Source organism: Lissotriton helveticus, chromosome 11, assembly GCF_964261635.1.
Source record: "Lissotriton helveticus chromosome 11, aLisHel1.1, whole genome shotgun sequence".
Classification (NCBI taxonomy): domain Eukaryota; kingdom Metazoa; phylum Chordata; class Amphibia; order Caudata; family Salamandridae; genus Lissotriton; species Lissotriton helveticus.
This window is the reverse complement of record NC_136072.1, coordinates 37,978,818-38,005,959: the sequence shown is the minus strand read 5'-3', so window position 1 is coordinate 38,005,959 and position 27,142 is coordinate 37,978,818. Positions and strand designations below refer to the sequence as shown.

The 27,142-nt window shown below is 43.7% G+C and overlaps 20 non-coding genes across 20 annotated transcripts; all 20 read left to right on the top strand.

The window, feature by feature from the left end:
- The first annotated feature begins 2,054 nt into the window (after positions 1-2,054).
- Positions 2,055-2,126, top strand: TRNAG-CCC (transfer RNA glycine (anticodon CCC)). The gene has a single exon. It is a non-coding gene; the product is annotated as a tRNA-Gly (tRNA).
- Positions 2,127-3,627: 1,501 nt separating this feature from the next.
- Positions 3,628-3,699, top strand: TRNAG-UCC (transfer RNA glycine (anticodon UCC)). The gene has a single exon. It is a non-coding gene; the product is annotated as a tRNA-Gly (tRNA).
- Positions 3,700-4,327: 628 nt separating this feature from the next.
- Positions 4,328-4,399, top strand: TRNAM-CAU (transfer RNA methionine (anticodon CAU)). The gene has a single exon. It is a non-coding gene; the product is annotated as a tRNA-Met (tRNA).
- A 547-nt stretch (positions 4,400-4,946) lies between these two features.
- On the top strand, positions 4,947-5,018 carry TRNAG-CCC (transfer RNA glycine (anticodon CCC)). The gene has a single exon. It is a non-coding gene; the product is annotated as a tRNA-Gly (tRNA).
- Positions 5,019-6,517: 1,499 nt separating this feature from the next.
- Positions 6,518-6,589, top strand: TRNAG-UCC (transfer RNA glycine (anticodon UCC)). The gene has a single exon. It is a non-coding gene; the product is annotated as a tRNA-Gly (tRNA).
- A 1,245-nt stretch (positions 6,590-7,834) lies between these two features.
- On the top strand, positions 7,835-7,906 carry TRNAG-CCC (transfer RNA glycine (anticodon CCC)). Its single transcript has one exon. It is a non-coding gene; the product is annotated as a tRNA-Gly (tRNA).
- Positions 7,907-9,405: 1,499 nt separating this feature from the next.
- TRNAG-UCC (transfer RNA glycine (anticodon UCC)) lies at positions 9,406-9,477 on the top strand. The gene has a single exon. It is a non-coding gene; the product is annotated as a tRNA-Gly (tRNA).
- Positions 9,478-10,724: 1,247 nt separating this feature from the next.
- On the top strand, positions 10,725-10,796 carry TRNAG-CCC (transfer RNA glycine (anticodon CCC)). Its single transcript has one exon. It is a non-coding gene; the product is annotated as a tRNA-Gly (tRNA).
- An 882-nt stretch (positions 10,797-11,678) lies between these two features.
- Positions 11,679-11,750, top strand: TRNAM-CAU (transfer RNA methionine (anticodon CAU)). Its single transcript has one exon. It is a non-coding gene; the product is annotated as a tRNA-Met (tRNA).
- A 547-nt stretch (positions 11,751-12,297) lies between these two features.
- TRNAG-UCC (transfer RNA glycine (anticodon UCC)) lies at positions 12,298-12,369 on the top strand. Its single transcript has one exon. It is a non-coding gene; the product is annotated as a tRNA-Gly (tRNA).
- A 628-nt stretch (positions 12,370-12,997) lies between these two features.
- Positions 12,998-13,069, top strand: TRNAM-CAU (transfer RNA methionine (anticodon CAU)). The gene has a single exon. It is a non-coding gene; the product is annotated as a tRNA-Met (tRNA).
- Positions 13,070-13,616: 547 nt separating this feature from the next.
- On the top strand, positions 13,617-13,688 carry TRNAG-CCC (transfer RNA glycine (anticodon CCC)). Its single transcript has one exon. It is a non-coding gene; the product is annotated as a tRNA-Gly (tRNA).
- Positions 13,689-14,994: 1,306 nt separating this feature from the next.
- TRNAM-CAU (transfer RNA methionine (anticodon CAU)) lies at positions 14,995-15,066 on the top strand. Its single transcript has one exon. It is a non-coding gene; the product is annotated as a tRNA-Met (tRNA).
- A 549-nt stretch (positions 15,067-15,615) lies between these two features.
- TRNAG-CCC (transfer RNA glycine (anticodon CCC)) lies at positions 15,616-15,687 on the top strand. The gene has a single exon. It is a non-coding gene; the product is annotated as a tRNA-Gly (tRNA).
- Positions 15,688-17,179: 1,492 nt separating this feature from the next.
- Positions 17,180-17,251, top strand: TRNAG-UCC (transfer RNA glycine (anticodon UCC)). Its single transcript has one exon. It is a non-coding gene; the product is annotated as a tRNA-Gly (tRNA).
- Positions 17,252-17,879: 628 nt separating this feature from the next.
- TRNAM-CAU (transfer RNA methionine (anticodon CAU)) lies at positions 17,880-17,951 on the top strand. The gene has a single exon. It is a non-coding gene; the product is annotated as a tRNA-Met (tRNA).
- A 549-nt stretch (positions 17,952-18,500) lies between these two features.
- Positions 18,501-18,572, top strand: TRNAG-CCC (transfer RNA glycine (anticodon CCC)). Its single transcript has one exon. It is a non-coding gene; the product is annotated as a tRNA-Gly (tRNA).
- Positions 18,573-20,066: 1,494 nt separating this feature from the next.
- TRNAG-UCC (transfer RNA glycine (anticodon UCC)) lies at positions 20,067-20,138 on the top strand. Its single transcript has one exon. It is a non-coding gene; the product is annotated as a tRNA-Gly (tRNA).
- Positions 20,139-21,385: 1,247 nt separating this feature from the next.
- On the top strand, positions 21,386-21,457 carry TRNAG-CCC (transfer RNA glycine (anticodon CCC)). Its single transcript has one exon. It is a non-coding gene; the product is annotated as a tRNA-Gly (tRNA).
- Positions 21,458-23,384: 1,927 nt separating this feature from the next.
- On the top strand, positions 23,385-23,456 carry TRNAG-CCC (transfer RNA glycine (anticodon CCC)). The gene has a single exon. It is a non-coding gene; the product is annotated as a tRNA-Gly (tRNA).
- Positions 23,457-27,142: the final 3,686 nt, after the last annotated feature.

Here is a 27,142-nt window from a genome sequence, read left to right as displayed (position 1 = left end):
TTGACAGTGTGGCGTGCTGCGAATGTGAGCCTGGGCTGGGAGGATCGCTTGACGTTGGCGACGCCTCTTTATGCTTCGGAACGTCTGGGCGGTCTTTGGTCTTCCAAGGGTTTTGACCGTTGGGACTTGATTGGGATCTCTAAAGTGGGAGATGTATATTCTAAGGGTTCTGTGCGCCCGTTTCAGGCCCTCCAGGCTGACTATGGCCTGAGTAGTCGGGAATTCTTTCGTTATTTACAGATCAGGCACGCTTTGGTTTCGGTGTTTGCTCCTGGTGAGATTCCGCCTGACTCTTCCCCACTTGATGACCGTATCCTCGACGGACATCTTCCTGATAGCACTATCTCCCTGATCTATAAAAAGTTGATCAACAATCGGACTGACTTATTGGCCCGACTTCGGGAACAGTGGTTGGGAGATGGGTTGGAACTTGATGATGAGGATTGGCAATCGGCCCTCTCCACTCCGAAGGAGGTGGCTATACCGGCTCGACTCCGTCTGGTCCAATTGAAGATCCTTCATCGGGTGTACGTGACGGGACCGCGACTGATGGTGATGGGCTTTTCCTCTGATGGACTGTGTAAGCGTGGATGTGGTTTGCGTGCTACTTTCCTGCATATTCTTTGGGAGTGCCCGATGGTGGCTGCTTATTGGGTGGCCGTGCTTGATCTGATGACTGTGGTGACGGGGATATCCTTGCGACCGGAACCTCGTCGCTGTCTTTTGAATGTTTGGGAGCCCACGGACTATTCGGTGGCACAGACTAGATGGGCCACCCTGGGCTATATGATTGCGAAGCGAGATATTGCGCAACTCTGGGGGGCCTCCAGGCCCCCTGCCCTCGCGCAATGGGAGGATAATATGGACTGGTCCATGTTCCGTGAGAAAACTGTTTATGTGGCCAGGGGTAGGCCCAGGGCATGGGTGAAGGTGTGGGGTCAATGGAACGAATACCGTGGCGACATTTGTACTCCTCCCCTTGTGGACACTATCGAGATTACCCTATCTCCCTAGGCTAGCGTTCCCGGAATCTTCATATAGGGACTGAGCTGGTGTCACCAGCTCTTCCCCCCCTTCTTCTTCCTGATATCTACCCCCCTCCCCCCCCCCCCCCGCTCCATACTCCTTAGTGCTTAGGATATTATTACTGCACCTCCGCTGCTGTCCCCCCCTTGCGTCCCTTGGGCTGACCTTCAGTGATACACTCTCGCCTTTTTGTATGTTTGTTCTTTCATATATATAAAACCTGTTTTGGTCCTGTATTTAATGTGGAGTATTGCATTGTTGACTGACGGTTACCTCTGCGGGCTTATGTGATATGTGTCTACTCCTTTTTAGCGGCTGGCCCGTGTGGTTGTAGGCCCATCCTTGTACGTTTCTGCTTGCTCAAATAAAGGTTTTTAAAAAAAAAAAAAAAAAAAAAAAAAAAAAAAGGAGCAGAGTGGCGCAGCAGAAGCGTGCTGGGCCCATAACCCAGAGGTCGATGGGTCGAAACCATCCTCTGCTAATTTTGCTTGATTTTTCTTCCAAGGACCAAGCTATCATTTCCACGCTGCCAGAAAGGAAAAGCGCAAGCTTGTGCCAGCTATGTGATATAAGACTTCTCAACTATCTGTGTCTGCTGAAATACAAGAGAGGGATTGACAAAGGATCCACCCTGTACTTTGAAACTAAAGACACAAAATAATAAGCATAAATGAATGGTGGGACCTTCAAACACTTTTATGGGCAGGCTTTGAATTTCATTCTTCCCTTTTTGTTCTGCTCTTATCTATCTCCTGGGCATTTCATGGAATGTTCTCTCTTTCTCTTCCCTGCGTTGCTTCCCTTGCTGCCTCTATATGTTATATATATTAATTGTACTGCGGCTTTCCATTCTTCTCTTCTGCACAGCTTTGTCCTTGGTTTTAATCCCCAGTTCCTTACCCTCTGCAAATAACGTTCTACTGCTTTGCATGTTGGTATCTAAACCAAATGCACCATTGGAGCTGGTGCAAGATAGTCTTTGATCTCTGAGTCATAATATTTAGAACCGAGAGCACACATGTCAGAGGGCGTTGGTGGTATAGTGGAGAGCATAGCTGCTTCCCAAGCAGTTGACCCGGGTTCGATTCCCGGCCAATGCAATGCAAATACTTATATATTCTGCAAGCAGGATATATTTTAATTCAACATGTCAGAAAATGGAAATATCATGAACAGATTAATCAGCCATATATAAAAAATAAACAAATACGTAGGCAAACCTCTCGATCGCCCCTTCTGCTACATTCATTGTCCTAATATATGATAAGTTTCATAAAGCAGAGTCACCACTCACATGTGCTGGTAATAAATATGTTACAGTGGGCAGACAATGAAAGGGCTGAGGCCCGACCAGACATTATAACTCTAGCATCTCTATCTTAGAAAGCATTTCTAGGCAATATCTAGCCTCTGAAAAAAATATACAAGATCCACCCATAAATCTGTCAAAAGTCCCTAACATTTTGTGCATACTTGTGCTCTCCCCTGAATGTAGCGCCACCTTGTAGCTGTCAAAGGTAACTGCGGCTCACAAAATGTTTTATCAGAAGGCAAGTTGAGAGGAATCCAAGAGGCAGATGTCCATGGAAAGAGCCTCTCACTGCAGCAGGAAGGTTGGATGCTTCAAATTTGCATAGTTTTCTGTCCAACGTCCACAACGCTCCCAAACGCTCAAAAGCCTCGCCCTCACCGGGTAGATCTCTGGCTCCCAGGTAAAGCCAAATCCTGAGCATGCTAGCGCTAGTATCACAGAGAGAGATATAGAGGGTACAAGAGCTGCTGTCTTGATAAAGGTTTGAAACGGCTAGTGCCTGAGAGTGTCTGACTTTCAGTTATGACTGATTGTGAGAGGGGAAGATGACGTTTTTCTATACCCAGCATGCCTTGCGATATACTTAGGCAAATGAGGTGAGAGCCCGACCAATCCCGCGCTACTCTGCTGAATGCTTTTCATCTGCATAAAGAGAACACTTTCCTAAAGCAGCAGAGTGGCACAGCGGAAGCGTGCTGGGCCCATAACCCAGAGGTCGATGGATCGAAACCATCCTCTGCTAATTTTGCTTGATTTTACTTGCAAGGACCAAGCTGTCATTTCCAGGCTGCCAGCAAGGAAAAGTGCAAGCTTGTGCCAGCTATGTTAGAAAAGACTTCTGAACTATCTGTGTCTGCTGAAATACTCGAGAGGGATCGTCAAAGGATCCACCCTGTACTTTGAAAGTAAAGACACACAATAATAAGCATAAATGACTGGTGGGACCTTCAAACACTTTTCTGGGCATGCTTTGAATTTCATTCTTCCCTTTTTGTTCTGCTCTTATCTATCTCCTGGGCATATCCTGGAATGTTCACTCTTTCTTTTCCCTGCTTTGCTTCCCATGCTGCCTCTGTATGTTCACATCTATTATTTGTACTGCTGCTTACCATTCTTCTCTTCTTCACAGCTTTGTCCTTGGTTTCAAACCCAGTTCCTTACAATCTGCTAAAACCTTTCTACTGCTTTTCATGTTGGTATCTACACCAAATGCACCATTGAAGCTGGTGCAAGATAGATATTGAACTCAGGGTCGTAATATTTAGAACCGAGATTACACACATCAGAGGGCGTTGGTGGTATAGTGGTGAGCATAGCTGCCTTCCAAGCAGTTGACCCGGGTTTGATTCCCGGCCAACGCAGTACCAATTCTTATATATTCTGCAAGCAGGATATATTTTAATGCAACATGTCACAAAATGGAAATATCATGAACAGATTAATCAGCCATTATATAAAAAATAAACAAATATGTAGGCAAGCATCTCGATCGCCCCTTCTGCTATACTCATTGTCCTACTATATGATAAGTTTCATAAAGCAGAGTCACCACTCACATGAGCTGGTAATAAATATGTTACAGTGGGAAGACAATGAAAGGGCTGAGGCTCGACCACACATTATAACTAAAGCATCTCTCTGTTAAAAAGCATTTCTAGGTAATGTCTAGCCTCTGAAAAAAATATGTAAAATTCATCGATACATCTGGCAAAAGTCCCCAATATTTTGTGCATACTTGTGCTCTCACCTGAATGTAGCGCCACCTTGTAGATGTCGGAGGTAACTGTGGCTCACAAAATGTTTCATCAGAGGGCAAGTTGAAAGGAATCCAAGAGGCAGATGTCCATGGAAAGAGCCTCTGACTGCAGCAGGAAGGATGGATGCTTCAAATTTGCACAGTTTCCTGCCCATCGTCCTCTCACGTCCCGAACGCCCTCGCCACTCCCCTGAATGCTCCTCATCTGCATAAAGAGAACACTGTCAAAAAGGAGCAGAGTGGCGCAGCGGAAGCGTGCTGGGCCCATAACCCAGAGGTCGATGGATCGAAACCATCCTCTGCTAATTTTGCTTGATTTTTCTTCCAAGGACCAAGCTGTCATTTCCACGCTGCCAGAAAGGAAAAGCGCAAGCTTGTGCCAGCTATGTGATATAAGACTTCTCAACTATCTGTGTCTGCTGAAATACAAGAGAGGGATTGTCAAAGGATCCACCCTGTACTTTGAAACTAAAGACACAAAATAATAAGCATAAATGAATGGTGGGACCTTCAAACACTTTTATGGGCAGGCTTTGAATTTCATTCTTCCCTTTTTGTTCTGCTCTTATCTATCTCCTGGGCATTTCATGGAATGTTCTCTCTTTCTCTTCCCTGCGTTGCTTCCCTTGCTGCCTCTATATGTTATATATATTAATTGTACTGCGGCTTTCCATTCTTCTCTTCTGCACAGCTTTGTCCTTGGTTTTAATCCCCAGTTCCTTACCCTCTGCAAATAACGTTCTACTGCTTTGCATGTTGGTATCTAAACCAAATGCACCATTGAAGCTGGTGCAAGATAGTCTTTGATCTCTGAGTCATAATATTTAGAACCGAGAGCACACATGTCAGAGGGCGTTGGTGGTATAGTGGAGAGCATAGCTGCTTCCCAAGCAGTTGACCCGGGTTCGATTCCCAGCCAACGCAATGCAAATACTTATATATTCTGCAAGCAGGATATATTTTAATTCAACATGTCACAAAATGGAAATATCATGAACAGATTAATCAGCCATATATAAAAAATAAACAAATACGTAGGCAAACCTCTCGATCGCCCCTTCTGCTACATTCATTGTCCTAATATATGATAAGTTTCATAAAGCAGAGTCACCACTCACATGTGCTGGTAATAAATATGTTACAGTGGGCAGACAATGAAAGGGCTGAGGCCCGACCAGACATTATAACTCTAGCATCTCTATCTTAGAAAGCATTTCTAGGCAATATCTAGCCTCTGAAAAAAATATACAAGATCCACCCATAAATCTGTCAAAAGTCCCTAACATTTTGTGCATACTTGTGCTCTCACCTGAATGTAGCGCCACCTTGTAGCTGTCGAAGGTAACTGCGGCTCACAAAATGTTTTATCAGAAGGCAAGTTGAGAGGAATCCAAGAGGCAGATGTCCATGGAAAGAGCCTCTCACTGCAGCAGGAAGGTTGGATGCTTCAAATTTGCATAGTTTCCTGTCCAACGTCCACAACGCTCCCAAACGCTCAAAAGCCTCGCCCTCACCGGGTAGATCTCTGGCTCCCAGGTAAAGCCAAATCCTGAGCATGCTAGCGCTAGTATCACAGAGAGAGATATAGAGGGTTCAAGAGCTGCTGTCTTGATAAAGGTTTGAAACGGCTAGTGCCTGAGTGTGTCTGACTTTCAGTTATGACTGATTGTGAGAGGGGAAGATGACGTTTTTCTATACCCAGCATGCCTTGCGATATACTTAGGCAAATGAGGTGAGAGCCCGACCAATCCCGCGCTACTCTGCTGAATGCTTCTCATCTGCATAAAGAGAATACATTCCTAAAGCAGCAGAGTGGCGCAGCGGAAGCGTGCTGGGCCCATAACCCAGAGGTCGATGGATCGAAACTATCCTCTGCTATTTTTGCTTGATTTTTCTTCCAAGGACCCAGCTGTAATTTCAAGGCTGCCAGCAAGGAAAAGTGCAAGCTTGTGCCAGCTATGTTAGAAGACTTCTGAACTATCTGTGTCTGCTGAAATACTCGAGAGGGATCATCAAAGGATCCACCCTGTACTTTGAAAGTAAAGACACACAATAATAAGCATAAATGACTGGTGGGACCTTCAAACACTTTTCTGGGCATGCTTTGAATTTCATTCTTCCCTTTTTGTTCTGCTCTTATCTATCTCCTGGGCATATCCTGGAATGTTCACTCTTTCTTTTCCCTGCTTTGCTTCCCATGCTGCCTCTGTATGTTCACATCTATTATTTGTACTGCTGCTTACCATTCTTCTCTTCTTCACAGCTTTGTCCTTGGTTTCAATCCCAGTTCCTTACAATCTTCTAAAACCTTTCTACTGCTTTTCATGTTGGTATCTACACCAAATGCACCATTGAAGCTGGTGCAAGATAGACATTGAACTCAGGGTCGTAATATTTAGAACCGAGATTACACACATCAGAGGGCGTTGGTGGTATAGTGGTGAGCATAGCTGCCTTCCAAGCAGTTGAACCGGGTTCGATTCCCGGCCAACGCAGTACCAATTCTTATATATTCTGCAAGCAGGATATATTTTAATGCAACATGTCACAAAATGGAAATATCATGAACAGATTAATCAGCCATTATATAAAAAATAAACAAATATGTAGGCAAGCATCTCGATCGCCCCTTCTGCTATACTCATTGTCCTACTATATGATAAGTTTCATAAAGCAGTCACCACTCACATGAGCTGGTAATAAATATGTTACAGTGGGAAGACAATGAACGGGCTGAGGCCCGACCACACATTATAACTAAAGCATCTCTATGTTAAAAAGCATTTCTAGGTAATGTCTAGCCTCTGAAAAAAATATGTAAAATTCATCGATACATCTGGCAAAAGTCCCCAATATTTTGTGCATACTTGTGCTCTCACCTGAATGTAGCGCCACCTTGTAGATGTCGGAGGTAACTGTGGCTCACAAAATGTTTCATCAGAGGGCAAGTTGAAAGGAATCCAAGAGGCAGATGTCCATGGAAAGAGCCTCTGACTGCAGCAGGAAGGATGGATGCTTCAAATTTGCACAGTTTCCTGCCCATCGTCCTCTCACGTCCCGAACGCCCACGCCACTCCCCTGAATGCTCCTCATCTGCATAAAGAGAACACTCTCAAAAAGGAGCAGAGTGGCGCAGCGGAAGCGTGCTGGGCCCATAACCCAGAGGTCGATGGATTGAAACCATCCTCTGCTAATTTTGCTTGATTTTTCTTCCAAGGACCAAGCTGTCATTTCCACGCTGCCAGAAAGGAAAAGCGCAAGCTTGTGCCAGCTATGTGATATAAGACTTCTCAACTATCTGTGTCTGCTGAAATACAAGAGAGGGATTGTCAAAGGATCCACCCTGTACTTTGAAACTAAAGACACAAAATAATAAGCATGAATGAATGGTGGGACCTTCAAACACTTTTATGGGCAGGCTTTGAATTTCATTCTTCCCTTTTTGTTCTGCTCTTATCTATCTCCTGGGCATTTCATGGAATGTTCTCTCTTTCTCTTCCCTGCGTTGCTTCCCTTGCTGCCTCTATATGTTATATATATTAATTGTACTGCGGCTTTCCATTCTTCTCTTCTGCACAGCTTTGTCCTTGGTTTTAATCCCCAGTTCCTTACCCTCTGCAAATAACGTTCTACTGCTTTGCATGTTGGTATCTAAACCAAATGCACCATTGAAGCTGGTGCAAGATAGTCTTTGATCTCTGAGTCATAATATTTAGAACCGAGAGCACACATGTCAGAGGGCGTTGGTGGTATAGTGGAGAGCATAGCTGCTTCCCAAGCAGTTGATCCGGGTTCGATTCCCGGCCAACGCAATGCAAATACTTATATATTCTGCAAGCAGGATATATTTTAATTCAACATGTCACAAAATGGAAATATCATGAACAGATTAATCAGCCATATATAAAAAATAAACAAATACGTAGGCAAACCTCTCGATCGCCCCTTCTGCTACATTCATTGTCCTAATATATGATAAGTTTCATAAAGCAGAGTCACCACTCACATGTGCTGGTAATAAATATGTTACAGTGGGCAGACAATGAAAGGGCTGAGGCCCGACCAGACATTATAACTCTAGCATCTCTATCTTAGAAAGCATTTCTAGGCAATATCTAGCCTCTGAAAAAAATATACAAGATCCACCCATAAATCTGTCAAAAGTCCCTAACATTTTGTGCATACTTGTGCTCTCACCTGAATGTAGCGCCACCTTGTAGCTGTCGAAGGTAACTGCGGCTCACAAAATGTTTTATCAGAAGGCAAGTTGAGAGGAATCCAAGAGGCAGATGTCCATGGAAAGAGCCTCTCACTGCAGCAGGAAGGTTGGATGCTTCAAATTTGCATAGTTTCCTGTCCAACGTCCACAACGCTCCCAAACGCTCAAAAGCCTCGCCCTCACCGGGTAGATCTCTGGCTCCCAGGTAAAGCCAAATCCTGAGCATGCTAGCGCTAGTATCACAGAGAGAGATATAGAGGGTTCAAGAGCTGCTGTCTTGATAAAGGTTTGAAACGGCTAGTGCCTGAGTGTGTCTGACTTTCAGTTATGACTGATTGTGAGAGGGGAAGATGACGTTTTTCTATACCCAGCATGCCTTGCGATATACTTAGGCAAATGAGGTGAGAGCCCGACCAATCCCGCGCTACTCTGCTGAATGCTTCTCATCTGCATAAAGAGAATACTTTCCTAAAGCAGCAGAGTGGCGCAGCGGAAGCGTGCTGGGCCCATAACCCAGAGGTCAATGGATCGAAACCATCCTCTGCTAGTTTTGCTTGATTTTACTTGCAAGGACCAAGCTGTCATTTCCAGGCTGCCAGCAAGGAAAAGCGCAAGCTTGTGCCAGCTATGTTAGAAGACTTCTGAACTATCTGTGTCTGCTGAAATACTCGAGAGGGATCGTCAAAGGATCCACCCTGTACTTTGAAAGTAAAGACACACAATAATAAGCATAAATGACTGGTGGGACCTTCAAACACTTTTCTGGGCATGCTTTGAATTTCATTCTTCCCTTTTTGTTCTGCTCTTATCTATCTCCTGGGCATATCCTGGAATGTTCACTCTTTCTTTTCCCTGCTTTGCTTCCCATGCTGCCTCTGTATGTTCACATCTATTATTTGTACTGCTGCTTACCATTCTTTTCTTCTTCACAGCTTTGTCCTTGGTTTCAATCCCAGTTCCTTACAATCTTCTAAAACCTTTCTACTGCTTTTCATGTTGGTATCTACACCAAATGCACCATTGAAGCTGGTGCAAGATAGACATTGAACTCAGGGTCGTAATATTTAGAACCGAGATTACACACATCAGAGGGCGTTGGTGGTATAGTGGTGAGCATAGCTGCCTTCCAAGCAGTTGACCCGGGTTCGATTCCCGGCCAACGCAGTACCAATTCTTATATATTCTGCAAGCAGGATATATTTTAATGCAACATGTCACAAAATGGAAATATCATGAACAGATTAATCAGCCATTATATAAAAAATAAACAAATATGTAGGCAAGCATCTCGATCGCCCCTTCTGCTATACTCATTGTCCTACTATATGATAAGTTTCATAAAGCAGAGTCACCACTCACATGAGCTGGTAATAAATATGTTACAGTGGGAAGACAATGAAAGGGCTGAGGCTCGACCACACATTATAACTAAAGCATCTCTATGTTAAAAAGCATTTCTAGGTAATGTCTAGCCTCTGAAAAAAATATGTAAAATTCATCGATACATCTGGCAAAAGTCCCCAATATTTTGTGCATACTTGTGCTCTCACCTGAATGTAGCGCCACCTTGTAGATGTCGGAGGTAACTGAGGCTCACAAAATGTTTCATCAGAGGGCAAGTTGAAAGGAATCCAAGAGGCAGATGTCCATGGAAAGAGCCTCTGACTGCAGCAGGAAGGATGGATGCTTCAAATTTGCACAGTTTCCTGCCCATCGTCCTCTCACGTCCCGAACGCCCACGCCACTCCCCTGAATGCTCCTCATCTGCATAAAGAGAACACACTCAACAAGGAGCAGAGTGGCGCAGCGGAAGCGTGCTGGGCCCATAACCCAGAGGTCGATGGATTGAAACCATCCTCTGCTAATTTTGCTGGATTTTTCTTCCAAGGACCAAGCTATCATTTCCACGCTGCCAGAAAGGAAAAGCGCAAGCTTGTGCCAGCTATGTGATATAAGACTTCTCAACTATCTGTGTCTGCTGAAATACAAGAGAGGGATTGACAAAGGATCCACCCTGTACTTTGAAACTAAAGACACAAAATAATAAGCATAAATGAATGGTGGGACCTTCAAACACTTTTATGGGCAGGCTTTGAATTTCATTCTTCCCTTTTTGTTCTGCTCTTATCTATCTCCTGGGCATTTCATGGAATGTTCTCTCTTTCTCTTCCCTGCGTTGCTTCCCTTGCTGCCTCTATATGTTATATATATTAATTGTACTGCGGCTTTCTATTCTTCTCTTCTGCACAGCTTTGTCCTTGGTTTTAATCCCCAGTTCCTTACCCTCTGCAAATAACGTTCTACTGCTTTGCATGTTGGTATCTAAACCAAATGCACCATTGGAGCTGGTGCAAGATAGTCTTTGATCTCTGAGTCATAATATTTAGAACCGAGAGCACACATGTCAGAGGGCGTTGGTGGTATAGTGGAGAGCATAGCTGCTTCCCAAGCAGTTGACCCGGGTTCGATTCCCGGCCAACGCAATGCAAATACTTATATATTCTGCAAGCAGGATATATTTTAATTCAACATGTCAGAAAATGGAAATATCATGAACAGATTAATCAGCCATATATAAAAAATAAACAAATACGTAGGCAAACCTCTCGATCGCCCCTTCTGCTACATTCATTGTCCTAATATATGATAAGTTTCATAAAGCAGAGTCACCACTCACATGTGCTGGTAATAAATATGTTACAGTGGGCAGACAATGAAAGGGCTGAGGCCCGACCAGACATTATAACTCTAGCATCTCTATCTTAGAAAGCATTTCTAGGCAATATCTAGCCTCTGAAAAAAATATACAAGATCCACCCATAAATCTGTCAAAAGTCCCTAACATTTTGTGCATACTTGTGCTCTCACCTGAATGTAGCGCCACCTTGTAGCTGTCAAAGGTAACTGCGGCTCACAAAATGTTTTATCAGAAGGCAAGTTGAGAGGAATCCAAGAGGCAGATGTCCATGGAAAGAGCCTCTCCCTGCAGCAGGAAGGTTGGATGCTTCAAATTTGCATAGTTTCCTGTCCAACGTCCACAACGCTCCCAAACGCTCAAAAGCCTCGCCCTCACCGGGTAGATCTCTGGCTCCCAGGTAAAGCCAAATCCTGAGCATGCTAGCGCTAGTATCACAGAGAGAGATATAGAGGGTTCAAGAGCTGCTGTCTTGATAAAGGTTTGAAACGGCTAGTGCCTGAGAGTGTCTGACTTTCAGTTATGACTGATTGTGAGAGGGGAAGATGACGTTTTTCTATACCCAGCATGCCTTGCGATATACTTAGGCAAATGAGGTGAGAGCCGGACCAATCCCGCGCTACTCTGCTGAATGCTTCTCATCTGCATAAAGAGAACACTTTCCTAAAGCAGCAGAGTGGCGCAGCGGAAGCGTGCTGGGCCCATAACCCAGAGGTCGATGGATCGAAACCATCCTCTGCTAATTTTGCTTGATTTTACTTGCAAGGACCAAGCTGTCATTTCCAGTCTGCCAGCAAGGAAAAGTGCAAGCTTGTGCCAGCTATGTTAGAAAAGACTTCTGAACTATCTGTGTCTGCTGAAATACTCGAGAGGGATCGTCAAAGGATCCACCCTGTACTTTGAAAGTAAAGACACACAATAATAAGCATAAATGACTGGTGGGACCTTCAAACACTTTTCTGGGCATGCTTTGAATTTCATTCTTCCCTTTTTGTTCTGCTCTTATCTATCTCCTGGGCATATCCTGGAATGTTCACTCTTTCTTTTATCTGCTTTGCTTCCCTTGCTGCCTCTGTATGTTCACATCTATTATTTGTACTGCTGCTTACCATTCGTCTCTTCTTCACAGCTTTGTCCTTAGTTTCAATCCCAGTTCCTTACAATCTGCTAAAACCTTTCTACTGCTTTTCATGTTGGTATCTACACCAAATGCACCATTGAAGCTGGTGCAAGATAGACATTGAACTCAGGGTCGTAATATTTAGAACCGAGATTACACACATCAGAGGGCGTTGGTGGTATAGTGGTGAGCATAGCTGCTTTCCAAGCAGTTGACCCGGGTTCGATTCCCGGCCAACACAGTACCAATTCTTATATATTCTGCAAGAAGGATATATTTTAATGCAACATGTCACAAAATGGAAATATCATGAACAGATTAATCAGCCATTATATACAAAATAAACAAATATGTAGGCAAGCATCTCGATCGCCCCTTCTGCTATACTCATTGTCCTACTATATGATAAGTTTCATAAAGCAGAGTCACCACTCACATGAGCTGGTAATAAATATGTTACAGTGGGAAGACAATGAAAGGGCTGAGGCTCGACCACACATTATAACTAAAGCATCTCTCTGTTAAAAAGCATTTCTAGGTAATGTCTAGCCTCTGAAAAAAATATGTAAAATTCATCGATACATCTGGCAAAAGTCCCCAATATTTTGTGCGTACTTGTGCTCTCACCTGAATGTAGCGCCACCTTGTAGATGTCGGAGGTAACTGCGGCTCACAAAATGTTTCATCAGAGGGCAAGTTGAAAGGAATCCAAGAGGCAGATGTCCATGGAAAAAGCCTCTGACTGCAGCAGGAAGGATGGATGCTTCAAATTTACACAGTTTCCTGCCCATCGTCCTCTCACGTCCCGAACACCCACGCCACTCCCCTGAATGCTCCTCATCTGCATAAAGAGAACACTCTCAAAAAGGAGCAGAGTGGCGCAGCGGAAGCGTGCTGGGCCCATAACCCAGAGGTCGATGGATCGAAACCATCCTCTGCTAATTTTGCTTGATTTTTCTTCCAAGGACCAAGCTATCATTTCCACGCTGCCAGAAAGGAAAAGCACAAGCTTGTGCCAGCTATGTGATATAAGACTTCTCAACTATCTGTGTCTGCTGAAATACAAGAGAGGGATTGTCAAAGGATCCACCCTGTACTTTGAAACTAAAGACACAAAATAATAAGCATAAATGAATGGTGGGACCTTCAAACACTTTTATGGGCAGGCTTTGAATTTCATTCTTCCCTTTTTGTTCTGCTCTTATCTATCTCCTGGGCATTTCATGGAATGTTCTCTCTTTCTCTTCCCTGCGTTGCTTCCCTTGCTGCCTCTATATGTTATATATATTAATTGTACTGCGGCTTTCCATTCTTCTCTTCTACACAGCTTTGTCCTTGGTTTTAATCCCCAGTTCCTTACCCTCTGCAAATAACGTTCTACTGCTTTGCATGTTGGTATCTAAACCAAATGCACCATTGAAGCTGGTGCAAGATAGTCTTTGATCTCTGAGTAATAATATTTAGAACCGAGAGCACACATGTCAGAGGGCGTTGGTGGTATAGTGGAGAGCATAGCTGCTTCCCAAGCAGTTGACCCGGTTTCGATTCCCGGCCAACGCAATGCAAATACTTATATATTCTGCAAGCAGGATATATTTTAATTCAACATGTCACAAAATGGAAATATCATGAACAGATTAATCAGCCATATATAAAAAATAAACAAATACGTAGGCAAACCTCTCGATCGCCCCTTCTGCTACATTCATTGTCCTAATATATGATAAGTTTCATAAAGCAGAGTCACCACTCACATGTGCTGGTAATAAATATGTTACAGTGGGCAGACAATGAAAGGGCTGAGGCCCGACCAGACATTATAACTCTAGCATCTCTATCTTAGAAAGCATTTCTAGGCAATATCTAGCCACTGAAAAAAATATACAAGATCCACCCATAAATCTGTCAAAAGTCCCTAACATTTTGTGCATACTTGTGCTCTCACCTGAATGTAGCGCCACCTTGTAGTTGTCGAAGGTAACTGCGACTCACAAAATGTTTTATCAGAAGGCAAGTTGAGAGGAATCCAAGAGGCAGATGTCCATGGAAAGAGCCTCTCACTGCAGCAGGAAGGTTGGATGCTTCAAATTTGCATAGTTTCCTGTCCAACGTCCACAACGCTCCCAAACGCTCAAAAGCCTCGCCCTCACCGGGTAGATCTCTGGCTCCCAGGTAAAGCCAAATCCTGAGCATGCTAGCGCTAGTATCACAGAGAGAGATATAGAGGGTTCAAGAGCTGCTGTCTTGATAAAGGTTTGAAACGGCTAGTGCCTGAGAGTGTCTGACTTTCAGTTATGACTGATTGTGAGAGGGGAAGATGACGTTTTTCTATACCCAGCATGCCTTGCGATATACTTAGGCAAATGAGGTGAGAGCCCGACCAATCCCGCGCTACTCTGCTGAATGCTTCTCATCTGCATAAAGAGAACACTTTCCTAAAGCAGCAGAGTGGCGCAGCGGAAGCGTGCCATGCCCATAACCCAGAGGTCGATGGATCGAAACCATCCTCTGCTAATTTTGCTTGATTTTACTTGCAAGGACCAAGCTGTCATTTCCAGGCTGCCAGCAAGGAAATGTGCAAGCTTGTGCCAGCTATGTTAGAAAAGACTTCTGAACTATCTGTGTCTGCTGAAATACAAGAGAGGGATCGTCAAAGGTAACTGTGGCTCACAAAATGTTTCATCAGAGGGCAAGTTGAAAGGAATCCAAGAGGCAGATGTCCATGGAAAGAGCCTCTGACTGCAGCAGGAAGGATGGATGCTTCAAATTTGCACAGTTTCCTGCCCATCGTCCTCTCACGTCCCGAATGCCCACGCCACTCCCCTGAATGCTCCTCATCTGCATAAAGAGAACACTCTCAAAAAGGAGCAGAGTGGCGCAGCGGAAGCGTGCTGGGCCCATAACCCAGAGGTCGATGGATCGAAACCATCCTCTGCTAATTTTGCTTGATTTTTCTTCCAAGGACCAAGCTGTCATTTCCAAGCTGCCAGAAAGGAAAAGCGCAAGCTTGTGCCAGCTATGTGATATAAGATTTCTCAACTATCTGTGTCTGCTGAAATACAAGAGAGGGATTGTCAAAGGATCCACCCTGTACTTTGAAACTAAAGACACAAAATAATAAGCATAAATGAATGGTGGGACCTTCAAACACTTTTATGGGCATCCTTTGAATTTCATTCTTCCCTTTTTGTTCTGCTCTTATCTATCTCCTGGGCATTTCATGGAATGTTCTCTCTTTCTCTTCCCTGCGTTGCTTCCCTTGCTGCCTCTATATGTTATATATATATTAATTGTACTGCTGCTTTCCATTCTTCTCTTCTGCACAGCTTTGTCCTTGGTTTTAATCCCCAGTTCCTTACCCTCTGCAAATAACGTTCTACTGCTTTGCATGTTGGTATCTAAACCAAATGCACCATTGAAGCTGGTGCAAGATAGTCTTTGATCTCTGAGTCATAATATTTAGAACCAAGAGCACACATGTCAGAGGGCGTTGGTGGTATAGTGGAGAGCATAGCTGCTTCCCAAGCAGTTGACCCGGGTTCGATTCCCGGCCAACGCAATGCAAATACTTATATATTCTGCAAGCAGGATATATTTTAATTCAACATGTCACAAAATGGAAATATCATGAACAGATTAATCAGCCATATATAAAAAATAAACAAATACGTAGGCAAACCTCTCGATCGCCCCTTCTGCTACATTCATTGTCCTAATATATGATAAGTTTCATAAAGCAGAGTCACCACTCACATGTGCTGGTAATAAATATGTTACAGTGGGCAGACAACGAAAGGGCTGAGGCCCGACCAGACATTATAACTCTAGCATCTCTATCTTAGAAAGCATTTCTAGGCAATATCTAGCCTCTGAAAAAAATATACAAGATCCACCCATAAATCTGTCAAAAGTCCCTAACATTTTGTGCATACTTGTGCTCTCACCTGAATGTAGCGCCACCTTGTAGCTGTCGAAGGTAACTGCGGCTCACAAAATGTTTTATCAGAAGGCAAGTTGAGAGGAATCCAAGAGGCAGATGTCCATGGAAAGAGCCTCTCACTGCAGCAGGAAGGTTGGATGCTTCAAATTTGCATAGTTTCCTGTCCAACGTCCACAACGCTCCCAAAGGCTCAAAAGCCTCTCACCGGGTAGATCTCTGGAACCCAGGTAAAGCCAAATCCTGAGCATGCTAGTGCTAGTATCACAGAGAGAGATATAGAAGGTTCAAGAGCTGCTGTCTTGATAAAGGTTTGAAACGGCTAGTGCCTGAGAGTGTCTGACTTTCAGTTATGACTGATTGTGAGAGGGGAAGATGAAGTTTTTCTATACCCAGCATGCCTTGCGATATACTTAGGCAAATGAGGTGAGAGCCCGACCAATCCCGCGCTACTCTGCTGAATGCTTCTCATCTGCATAAAGAGAACACTTTCCTAAAGCAGCAGAGTGGCGCAGCGGAAGCGTGCTGGGCCCATAACCCAGAGGTTGATGGATCGAAACCATCCTCTGCTAATTTTGCTTGATTTTACTTGCAAGGACCAAGCTGTCATTTCCAGGCTGCCAGCAAGGAAAAGTGCAAGCTTGTGCCAGCTATGTTAGAAAAGACTTCTGAACTATCTGTGTCTGCTGAAATACTCGAGAGGGATCGTCAAAGGATCCACCCTGTACTTTGAAAGTAAAGACACACAATAATAAGCATAAATGACTGGTGGGACCTTCAAACACTTTTCTGGGCATGCTTTGAATTTCATTCTTCCCTTTTTGTTCTGCTCTTATCTATCTCCTGGGCATATCCTGGAATGTTCACTCTTTCTTTTCCCTGCTTTGCTTCCCATGCTGCCTCTGTATGTTCACATCTATTATTTGTACTGCTGCTTACCATTCTTCTCTTCTTCACAGCTTTGTCCTTGGTTCCAATCCCAGTTCCTTACAATCTGCTAAAACCTTTCTACTGCTTTTCATGTTTTACACCAAATGCACCATTGAAGCTGGTGCAAGATAGACATTGAACTCAGGGTCGTAATATTTAGAACCGAGATTACACACATCAGAGGGCGTTGGTGGTATAGTGGTGAGCATAGCTGCCTTCCAAGCAGTTGACCCGGGTTCGATTCCCGGCCAACGCAGTACCAATTCTTATATATTCTGCAAGCAGGATATATTTTAATGCAACATGTCACAAAATGGAAATATCATGAACAGATTAATCAGCCATTATATAAAAAATAAACAAATATGTAGGCAAGCATCTCAATCGCCCCTTCTGCTATACTCATTGTCCTACTATATGATAAGTTTCATAAAGCAGAGTCACCACTCACATGAGCTGGTAATAAATATGTTACAGTGGGAAGACAATGAAAGGGCTGAGGCTCGACCACACATTATAACTAAAGCATCTCTATGTTAAAAAGCATTTCTAGGTAATGTCTAGCCTCTGAAAAAAATATGTAAAATTCATCGATACATCTGGCAAAAGTCCCCAATATTTTGTGCATACTTGTGCTCTCACCTGAATGTAGCGCCACCTTGTAGATGTCGGAGGTAACTGCGGCTCACAAAATGTTTCATCAGAGGGCAAGTTGAAAGGAATCCAAGAGGCAGATGTCCATGGAAAGAGCCTCTGACTGCAGCAGGAAGGATGGATGCTTCAAATTTGCACAGTTTCCTGCCCATCGTCCTCTCACGTCCCGAATGCCCACGCTACTCCCCTGAATGCTCCTCATCTGCATAAAGAGAACACTCTCAAAAAGGAGCAGAGTGGCGCAGCGGAAGCGTGCTGGGCCCATAACCCAGAGGTCGATGGATCGAAACCATCCTCTGCTAATTTTGCTTGATTTTTCTTCCAAGGACCAAGCTGTCATTTCCACGCTGCCAGAAAGGAAAAGCGCAAGCTTGTGCCAGCTATGTGATATAAGACTTCTCAACTATCTGTGTCTGCTGAAATACAAGAGAGGGATTGTCAAAGGATCCACCCTGTACTTTGAAACTAAAGACACAAAATAATAAGCATAAATGAATGGTGGGACCTTCAAACACTTTTATGGGCATCCTTTGAATTTCATTCTTCCCTTTTTGTTCTGCTCTTATCTATCTCCTGGGCATTTCATGGAATGTTCTCTCTTTCTCTTCCCTGCGTTGCTTCCCTTGCTGCCTCTATATGTTATATATATATTAATTGTACTGCTGCTTTCCATTCTTCTCTTCTGCACAGCTTTGTCCTTGGTTTTAATCCCCAGTTCCTTACCCTCTGCAAATAACGTTCTACTGCTTTGCATGTTGGTATCTAAACCAAATGCACCATTGAAGCTGGTGCAAGATAGTCTTTGATCTCTGAGTCATAATATTTAGAACCGAGAGCACACATGTCAGAGGGCGTTGGTGGTATAGTGGAGAGCATAGCTGCTTCCCAAGCAGTTGACCCGGGTTCGATTCCCGGCCAACGCAATGCAAATACTTATATATTCTGCAAGCAGGATATATTTTAATTCAACATGTCACAAAATGGAAATATCATGAACAGATTAATCAGCCATATATAAAAAATAAACAAATACGTAGGCAAACCTCTCGATCGCCCCTTCAGCTACATACATTGTCCTAATATATGATAAGTTTCATAAAGCAGAGTCACCACTCACATGTGCTGGTAATAAATATGTTACAGTGGGCAGACAATGAAAGGGCTGAGGCCCGACCAGACATTATAACTCTAGCATCTCTATCTTAGAAAGCATTTCTAGGCAATATCTAGCCTCTGAAAAAAATATACAAGATCCACCCATAAATCTGTCAAAAGTCCCTAACATTTTGTGCATACTTGTGCTCTCACCTGAATGTAGCGCCACCTTGTAGCTGTCGAAGGTAACTGCAGGTCACAAAATGTTTTATCAGAAGGCAAGTTGAGAGGAATCCAAGAGGCAGATGTCCATGGAAAGAGCCTCTCACTGCAGCAGGAAGGTTGGATGCTTCAAATTTGCATAGTTTCCTGTCCACAACGCTCCCAAACGCTCAAAAGCCTCGCCCTCAACGGGTAGATCTCTGGCTCCCAGGTAAAGCCAAATCCTGAGCATGCTAGCGCTAGTATCACAGAGAGAGATATAGAGGGTTCAAGAGCTGCTGTCTTGATAAAGGTTTGAAACGGCTAGTGCCTGAGAGTTTCTGACTTTCAGTTATGACTGATTGTGAGAGGGGAAGATGACGTTTTTCTATACCCAGCATGCCTTGAGATATACTTAGGCAAATGAGGTGAGAGCCCGACCAATCCCGCGCTACTCTGCTGAATGCTTCTCATCTGCATAAAGAGAACACTTTCCTAAAGCAGCAGAGTGGCGCAGCGGAAGCGTGCTGGGCCCATAACCCAGAGGTCGATGGATTGAAACCATCCTCTGCTAATTTTGCTTGATTTTACTTGCAAGGACCAAGCTGTCATTTCCAGGCTGCCAGCAAGGAAAAGTGCAAGCTTGTGCCAGCTATGTTAGAAAAGACTTCTGAACTATCTGTGTCTGCTGAAATACTCGAGAGGGATCGTCAAAGGATCCACCCTATACTTTGAAAGTAAAGACACACAATAATAAGCATAAATGACTGGTGGGACCTTCAAACACTTTTCTGGGCATGCTTTGAATTTCATTCTTCCCTTTTTGTTCTGCTCTTATCTATCTCCTGGGCATATCCTGGAATGTTCTCTGTTTCTCTTCCCTGCTTTGCTTCCCTTGCTGCCTCTGTATGTTCACATCTATTATTTGTACTGCTGCTTACCATTCTTCTCTTCTTCACAGCTTTGTCCTTGGTTTCAATCCCAGTTCCTTACAATCTTCTAAAACCTTTCTACTGCTTTTCATGTTGGTATCTACACCAAATGCACCATTGAAGCTGGTGCAAGATAGACATTGAACTCAGGGTCGTAATATTTAGAACCGAGATTACACACATCAGAGGGCGTTGGTGGTATAGTGGTGAGCATAGCTGCCTTCCAAGCAGTTGACCCAGGTTCGATTCCCGGCCAACGCAGTACCAATTCTTATATATTCTGCAAGCAGGATATATTTTAATGCAACATGTCACAAAATGGAAATATCATGAACAGATTATTCAGCCATTATATAAAAAATAAACAAATATGTAGGCAAGCATCTCAATCGCCTCTTCTGCTATACTCATTGTCCTACTATATGATAAGTTTCATAAAGCAGAGTCACCACTCACATGAGCTGGTAATAAATATGTTACAGTGGGAAGACAATGAAAGGGCTGAGGCTCGACCACACATTATAACTAAAGCATCTCTATGTTAAAAAGCATTTCTAGGTAATGTCTAGCCTCTGAAAAAAATATGTAAAATTCATCGATACATCTGGCAAAAGTCCCCAATATTTTGTGCATACTTGTGCTCTCACCTGAATGTAGCGCCACCTTGTAGATGTCGGAGGTAACTGCGGCTCACAAAATGTTTCATCAGAGGGCAAGTTGAAAGGAATCCAAGAGGCAGATGTCCATGGAAAGAGCCTCTGACTGCAGCAGGAAGGATGGATGCTTCAAATTTGCACAGTTTCCTGCCCATCGTCCTCTCACGTCCCGAATGCCCACGCTACTCCCCTGAATACTCCTCATCTGCATAAAGAGAACACCCTCAAAAAGGAGCAGAGTGGCGCAGAGGAAGCGTGCTGGGCCCATAACCCAGAGGTCGATGGATCGAAACCATTCTCTGCTAATTTTGCTTGATTTTTCTTCCAAGGACCAAGCTGTAATTTCCACGCTGCCAGAAAGGAAAAGCGCAAGCTTGTGCCAGCTATGTGATATAAGACTTCTCAACTATCTGTGTCTGCTGAAATACAAGAGAGGGATTGTCAAAGGATCCACCCTGTACTTTGAAACTAAAGACACAAAATAATAAGCATAAATGAATGGTGGGACCTTCAAACACTTTTATGGGCAGGCTTTGAATTTCATTCTTCCCTTTTTGTTCTGCTCTTATCTATCTCCTGGGCATTTCATGGAATGTTCTCTCTTTCTCTTCCCTGCGTTGCTTCCCTTGCTGCCTCTATATGTTATATATATTAATTGTACTGCGGCTTTCCATTCTTCTCTTCTGCACAGCTTTGTCCTTGGTTTTAATCCCCAGTTCCTTACCCTCTGCAAATAACGTTCTACTGCTTTGCATGTTGGTATCTAAACCAAATGCACCATTGAAGCTGGTGCAAGATAGTCTTTGATCTCTGAGTCATAATATTTAGAACTGAGAGCACACATGTCAGAGGGTGTTGGTGGTATAGTGGAGAGCATAGCTGCTTCCCAAGCAGTTGACCCGGGTTCGATTCCCGGCCAACGCAATGCAAATACTTATATATTCTGCAAGCAGGATATATTTTAATTCAACATGTCACAAAATGGAAATATCATGAACAGATTAATCAGCCATATATAAAAAATAAACAAATACGTAGGCAAACCTCTCGATCGTCCCTTCAGCTACATTCATTGTCCTAATATATGATAAGTTTCATAAAGCAGAGTCACCACTCACATGTGCTGGTAATAAATATGTTACAGTGGGCAGACAATGAAAGGGCTGAGGCCCGACCAGACATTATAACTCTAGCATCTCTATCTTAGAAAGCATTTCTAGGCAATATCTAGCCTCTGAAAAAAATATACAAGCTCCACCCATAAATCTGTCAAAAGTCCCTAACATTTTGTGCATACTTGTGCTCTCACCTGAATGTAGCGCCACCTTGTAGCTGTCGAAGGTAACTGCGGCTCACAAAATGTTTTATCAGAAGGCAAGTTGAGAGGAATCCAAGAGGCAGATGTCCATGGAAAGAGCCTCTCACTGCAGCAGGAAGGTTGGATGCTTCAAATTTGCATAGTTTCCTGTCCAACGTCCACAACGCTCCCAAACGCTCAAAAGCCTCGCCCTCACCGGGTAGATCTCTGGCTCCCAGGTAAAGCCAAATCCTGAGCATGCTAGCGCTAGTATCACAGAGAGAGATATAGAGGGTTCAAGAGCTGCTGTCTTGATAAAGGTTTGAAACGGCTAGTGCCTGAGAGTGTCTGACTTTCAGTTATGACTGATTGTGAGAGGGGAAGATGACGTTTTTCTATACCCAGCATGCCTTGCGATATACTTAGGCAAATGAGGTGAGAGCCCGACCAATCCCGCGCTACTCTGCTGAATGCTTCTCATCTGCATAAAGAGAACACTTTCCTAAAGCAGCAGAGTGGCGCAGCGGAAGCGTGCCATGCCCATAACCCAGAGGTCGATGGATCGAAACCATCCTCTGCTAATTTTGCTTGATTTTACTTGCAAGGACCAAGCTGTCATTTCCAGGCTGCCAGCAAGGAAATGTGCAAGCTTGTGCCAGCTATGGTAGAAACGACTTCTGAACTATCTGTGTCTGCTGAAATACAAGAGAGGGATCGTCAAAGGTAACTGTGGCTCACAAAATGTTTCATCAGAGGGCAAGTTGAAAGGAATCCAAGAGGCAGATGTCCATGGAAAGAGCCTCTGACTGCAGCAGGAAGGATGGATGCTTCAAATTTGCACAGTTTCCTGCCCATCGTCCTCTCACGTCCCGAATGCCCACGCCACTCCCCTGAATGCTCCTCATCTGCATAAAGAGAACACTCTCAAATAGGAGCAGAGTGGTGCAGCGGAAGCGTGCTGGGCCCATAACCCAGAGGTCGATGGATCGAAACCATCCTCTGCTAATTTTGCTTGATTTTTCTTCCAAGGACCAAGCTGTCATTTCCACGCTGCCAGAAAGGAAAAGCGCAAGCTTGTGCCAGCTATGTGATATAAGATTTCTCAACTATCTGTGTCTGCTGAAATACAAGAGAGGGATTGTCAAAGGATCCACCCTGTACTTTGAAACTAAAGACACAAAATAATAAGCATAAATGAATGGTGGGACCTTCAAACACTTTTATGGGCATCCTTTGAATTTCATTCTTCCCTTTTTGTTCTGCTCTTATCTATCTCCTGGGCATTTCATGGAATGTTCTCTCTTTCTCTTCCCTGCGTTGCTTCCCTTGCTGCCTCTATATGTTATATATATATTAATTGTACTGCTGCTTTCCATTCTTCTCTTCTGCACAGCTTTGTCCTTGGTTTTAATCCCCAGTTCCTTACCCTCTGCAAATAACGTTCTACTGCTTTGCATGTTGGTATCTAAACCAAATGCACCATTGAAGCTGGTGCAAGATAGTCTTTGATCTCTGAGTCATAATATTTAGAACCAAGAGCACACATGTCAGAGGGCGTTGGTGGTATAGTGGAGAGCATAGCTGCTTCCCAAGCAGTTGACCCGGGTTCGATTCCCGGCCAACGCAATGCAAATACTTATATATTCTGCAAGCAGGATATATTTTAATTCAACATGTCACAAAATGGAAATATCATGAACAGATTAATCAGCCATATATAAAAAATAAACAAATACGTAGGCAAACCTCTCGATCGCCCCTTCTGCTACATTCATTGTCCTAATATATGATAAGTTTCATAAAGCAGAGTCACCACTCACATGTGCTGGTAATAAATATGTTACAGTGGGCAGACAACGAAAGGGCTGAGGCCCGACCAGACATTATAACTCTAGCATCTCTATCTTAGAAAGCATTTCTAGGCAATATCTAGCCTCTGAAAAAAATATACAAGATCCACCCATAAATCTGTCAAAAGTCCCTAACATTTTGTGCATACTTGTGCTCTCACCTGAATGTAGCGCCACCTTGTAGCTGTCGAAGGTAACTGCGGCTCACAAAATGTTTTATCAGAAGGCAAGTTGAGAGGAATCCAAGAGGCAGATGTCCATGGAAAGAGCCTCTCACTGCAGCAGGAAGGTTGGATGCTTCAAATTTGCATAGTTTCCTGTCCAACGTCCACAACGCTCCCAAAGGCTCAAAAGCCTCTCACCGGGTAGATCTCTGGAACCCAGGTAAAGCCAAATCCTGAGCATGCTAGTGCTAGTATCACAGAGAGAGATATAGAGGGTTCAAGAGCTGCTGTCTTGATAAAGGTTTGAAACGGCTAGTGCCTGAGAGTGTCTGACTTTCAGTTATGACTGATTGTGAGAGGGGAAGATGACGTTTTTCTATACCCAGCATGCCTTGCGATATACTTAGGCAAATGAGGTGAGAGCCCGACCAATCCCGCGCTACTCTGCTGAATGCTTCTCATCTGCATAAAGAGAACACTTTCCTAAAGCAGCAGAGTGGCGCAGCGGAAGCGTGCTGGGCCCATAACCCAGAGGTTGATGGATTGAAACCATCCTCTGCTAATTGTGCTTGATTTTACTTGCAAGGACCAAGCTGTCATTTCCAGGCTGCCAGCAAGGAAAAGTGCAAGCTTGTGCCAGCTATGTTAGAAAAGACTTCTGAACTATCTGTGTCTGCTGAAATACTCGAGAGGGATCGTCAAAGGATCCACCCTGTACTTTGAAAGTAAAGACACACAATAATAAGCATAAATGACTGGTGGGACCTTCAAACACTTTTCTGGGCAGGCTTTGAATTTCATTCTTCCCTTTTTGTTCTGCTCTTATCTATCTCCTGGGCATTTCATGGACTGTTCTCTCTTTCTCTTCCCTGCTTTGCTTCCCATTCTGCCTCTGTATGTTCACATCTATTATTTGTACTGCTGCTTTCCATTCTTCTCTTCTGCACAGCTTTGTCCTTGGTTTCAATCCCAGTTCCTTACCCTCTGCTAAAAACCTTTTACTGCTTTTCCTGTTGGTATCTAAACCAAATGCACCGTTGAAGCTGGTGCAAGATAGTCATTGATCTCAGGGTCGTAATGTTTAGAACGGATAGCGCGCAGGTCAGAGGGTGTTGGTGGCATAGTGGTGAGCATAGCTGCCTTCCAAGCAGTTGAAACCGGGTTCGATTACCAGCCAACGTAGTGCGAATACTTATATAGTCTGCAAGCAGGATATATTTTAATGCAACATGTCACAAACCGAAATATCATGAACAGATTAATCAGACATTATATAAAAAAATAAACAAACACGTAGGCAAGCATCTCGATTGCCCCTTCTGCTATATTCATTGTCCTACTATATGATAAGTTTCATAAAACAGAGTCACCACTCACATGAGCTGGTAATAAATATGTTACAGTGGGCAGTCAATGAAAGGGCTGAGCCCGATCAGACATTATAACTCTAGAATCTCTATGTTAAAATGCATTTCTAGGCAACATCTAGCCTCTGAAAAAAATATACAAGATCCACCTATAAATCTGGCAAAAGTCCTTAACATTTTGTGCATACTTGGGCTCTCACCTGAATGCAGCACCACCTTGTAACCATCATAGGTAACTGTGGCTCGCTAAATGTTTTTATCAGAGGGCAAGTTGAAAGGAATGCAAGAGGTAGATGTCCAAGGAAAGAACCACTCACTGCAGCAGGAAGATTGGATGCTTCAAATGTACAGCATTCCTGTCTAAGGTCAACTTACATCCTGAACGCTCCTAAACGTTTAAAAGCCTCACAGTGCTCAAGCCCTCACAGGGTATATCACTGGCTAAAAGGTAAAGCCAAATCCTGAGCATGCTAGCGCTAGGATCACAGAGAGCTGCTGTCTTGGTAAAGGCCTGATGTGGCTAATGACTAAGAGGGGCTAGACTTTCAGGCGTGACTGACTGTGAGAGGGGAAGATGAAGATTTTCTGCACTCAGCATGCCTTGCGATATACTTAGGCAAATGAGGTATGAGCCCGACCAATCCCACGTCACTCCGCTGAATACTCCTCATATGAATAGAACACTATGTGAGTAAAGACTTCTCAACTATCTGTGTCTGCTGAAATACAAGAGAGGGATCGTCAAAGGATCCACCCTGCACTTTGAAAGTAAAGACACACAATTATAAGCATAAATGACTGGTGGAACCTCCACTAATTTTTCTGGGCACGCTTTGAATTTCATTCTTCCCTTTCTGTTCTGCTCTTATCAATCTCCTGGGCATGCAATGAAATGTACTCACCTTCTCTTCCCTGCTTTGCTTCCCATGCTGCCTTTATATGCTCATTTCCACTTTTTGTACTGCTGCTTTCCATTCTTCTCTTCTTCACAGTTTTGTCCTTGGTTTTAATAGCCAGTTCCTTACCCTCTGCAAGAAAATTCTTTTGCTTTTCATGTTGGTATCTAAACCAAATGCCCCATTGAAACTGGTGCAAGATAGACATTGAACTTGGGGTTGTAATTTCTAGAACCAAAAGAGCACATGTTGGGGCGTTGGTGGTATAGTGGTATGCATAGCTGCCTTCCAAATAGTTGACCCGCTTCGTTTCCCAGACAACGTAGTGCAAATACTTATATATTCTGCAAGCAGTACATGTTTTAATGCAACATGTCACAAAAACAAAATATTGTGACAGATTAATCAGCTGATACATAAAAAACTTAAACAAATACTTAGACAGGCATCTCGATCGCCCCATCTGCTACATTCATTGTCCTAATATATGTTATTTTTCTTAAAGCAGAGTCACCAGATACATGTGCTGGTAATAAATTTGTTGCACGGGACAGACAATGAAAGGGCTGAGCCATAACCAGACATTTTAACTCCAACATCTCTATGTAACAAAGCATTTCAGGGCAATATCCAGTCTCTGAAAGAAATAGGCAAGATCCTCCGATAAATCTGGCAAAAGTCCCTAACATTTTGTGCATACTTGTGCTCTCACCTGAATGCGTTGCCACCTTGTAGCCATCACAGGTAACTGCAGCTCAGTTTTTTAAAAATGGTTTATCAGAGGTCAAGTTGAGAGGACTTTCAGAGGTACATATCCATGGAAAGAACCTCTCACTGCAGCCATAAGGTAAGATGCATGAAATGTACAGAGTTTCCAGTCAACATCCACAATGCTCCCAAACGCTTAAAAGCCTCACACTAGACAAGCCCTCACCTGGTAGATCTCTGCCTCCCAGGTAAAGCCAAATCCTGAGCAGGCTAGTGCTAGGCTCACAGAGAGAGAAGAGGGTCAGAGAGCTGCTGTCTTGATAAAGG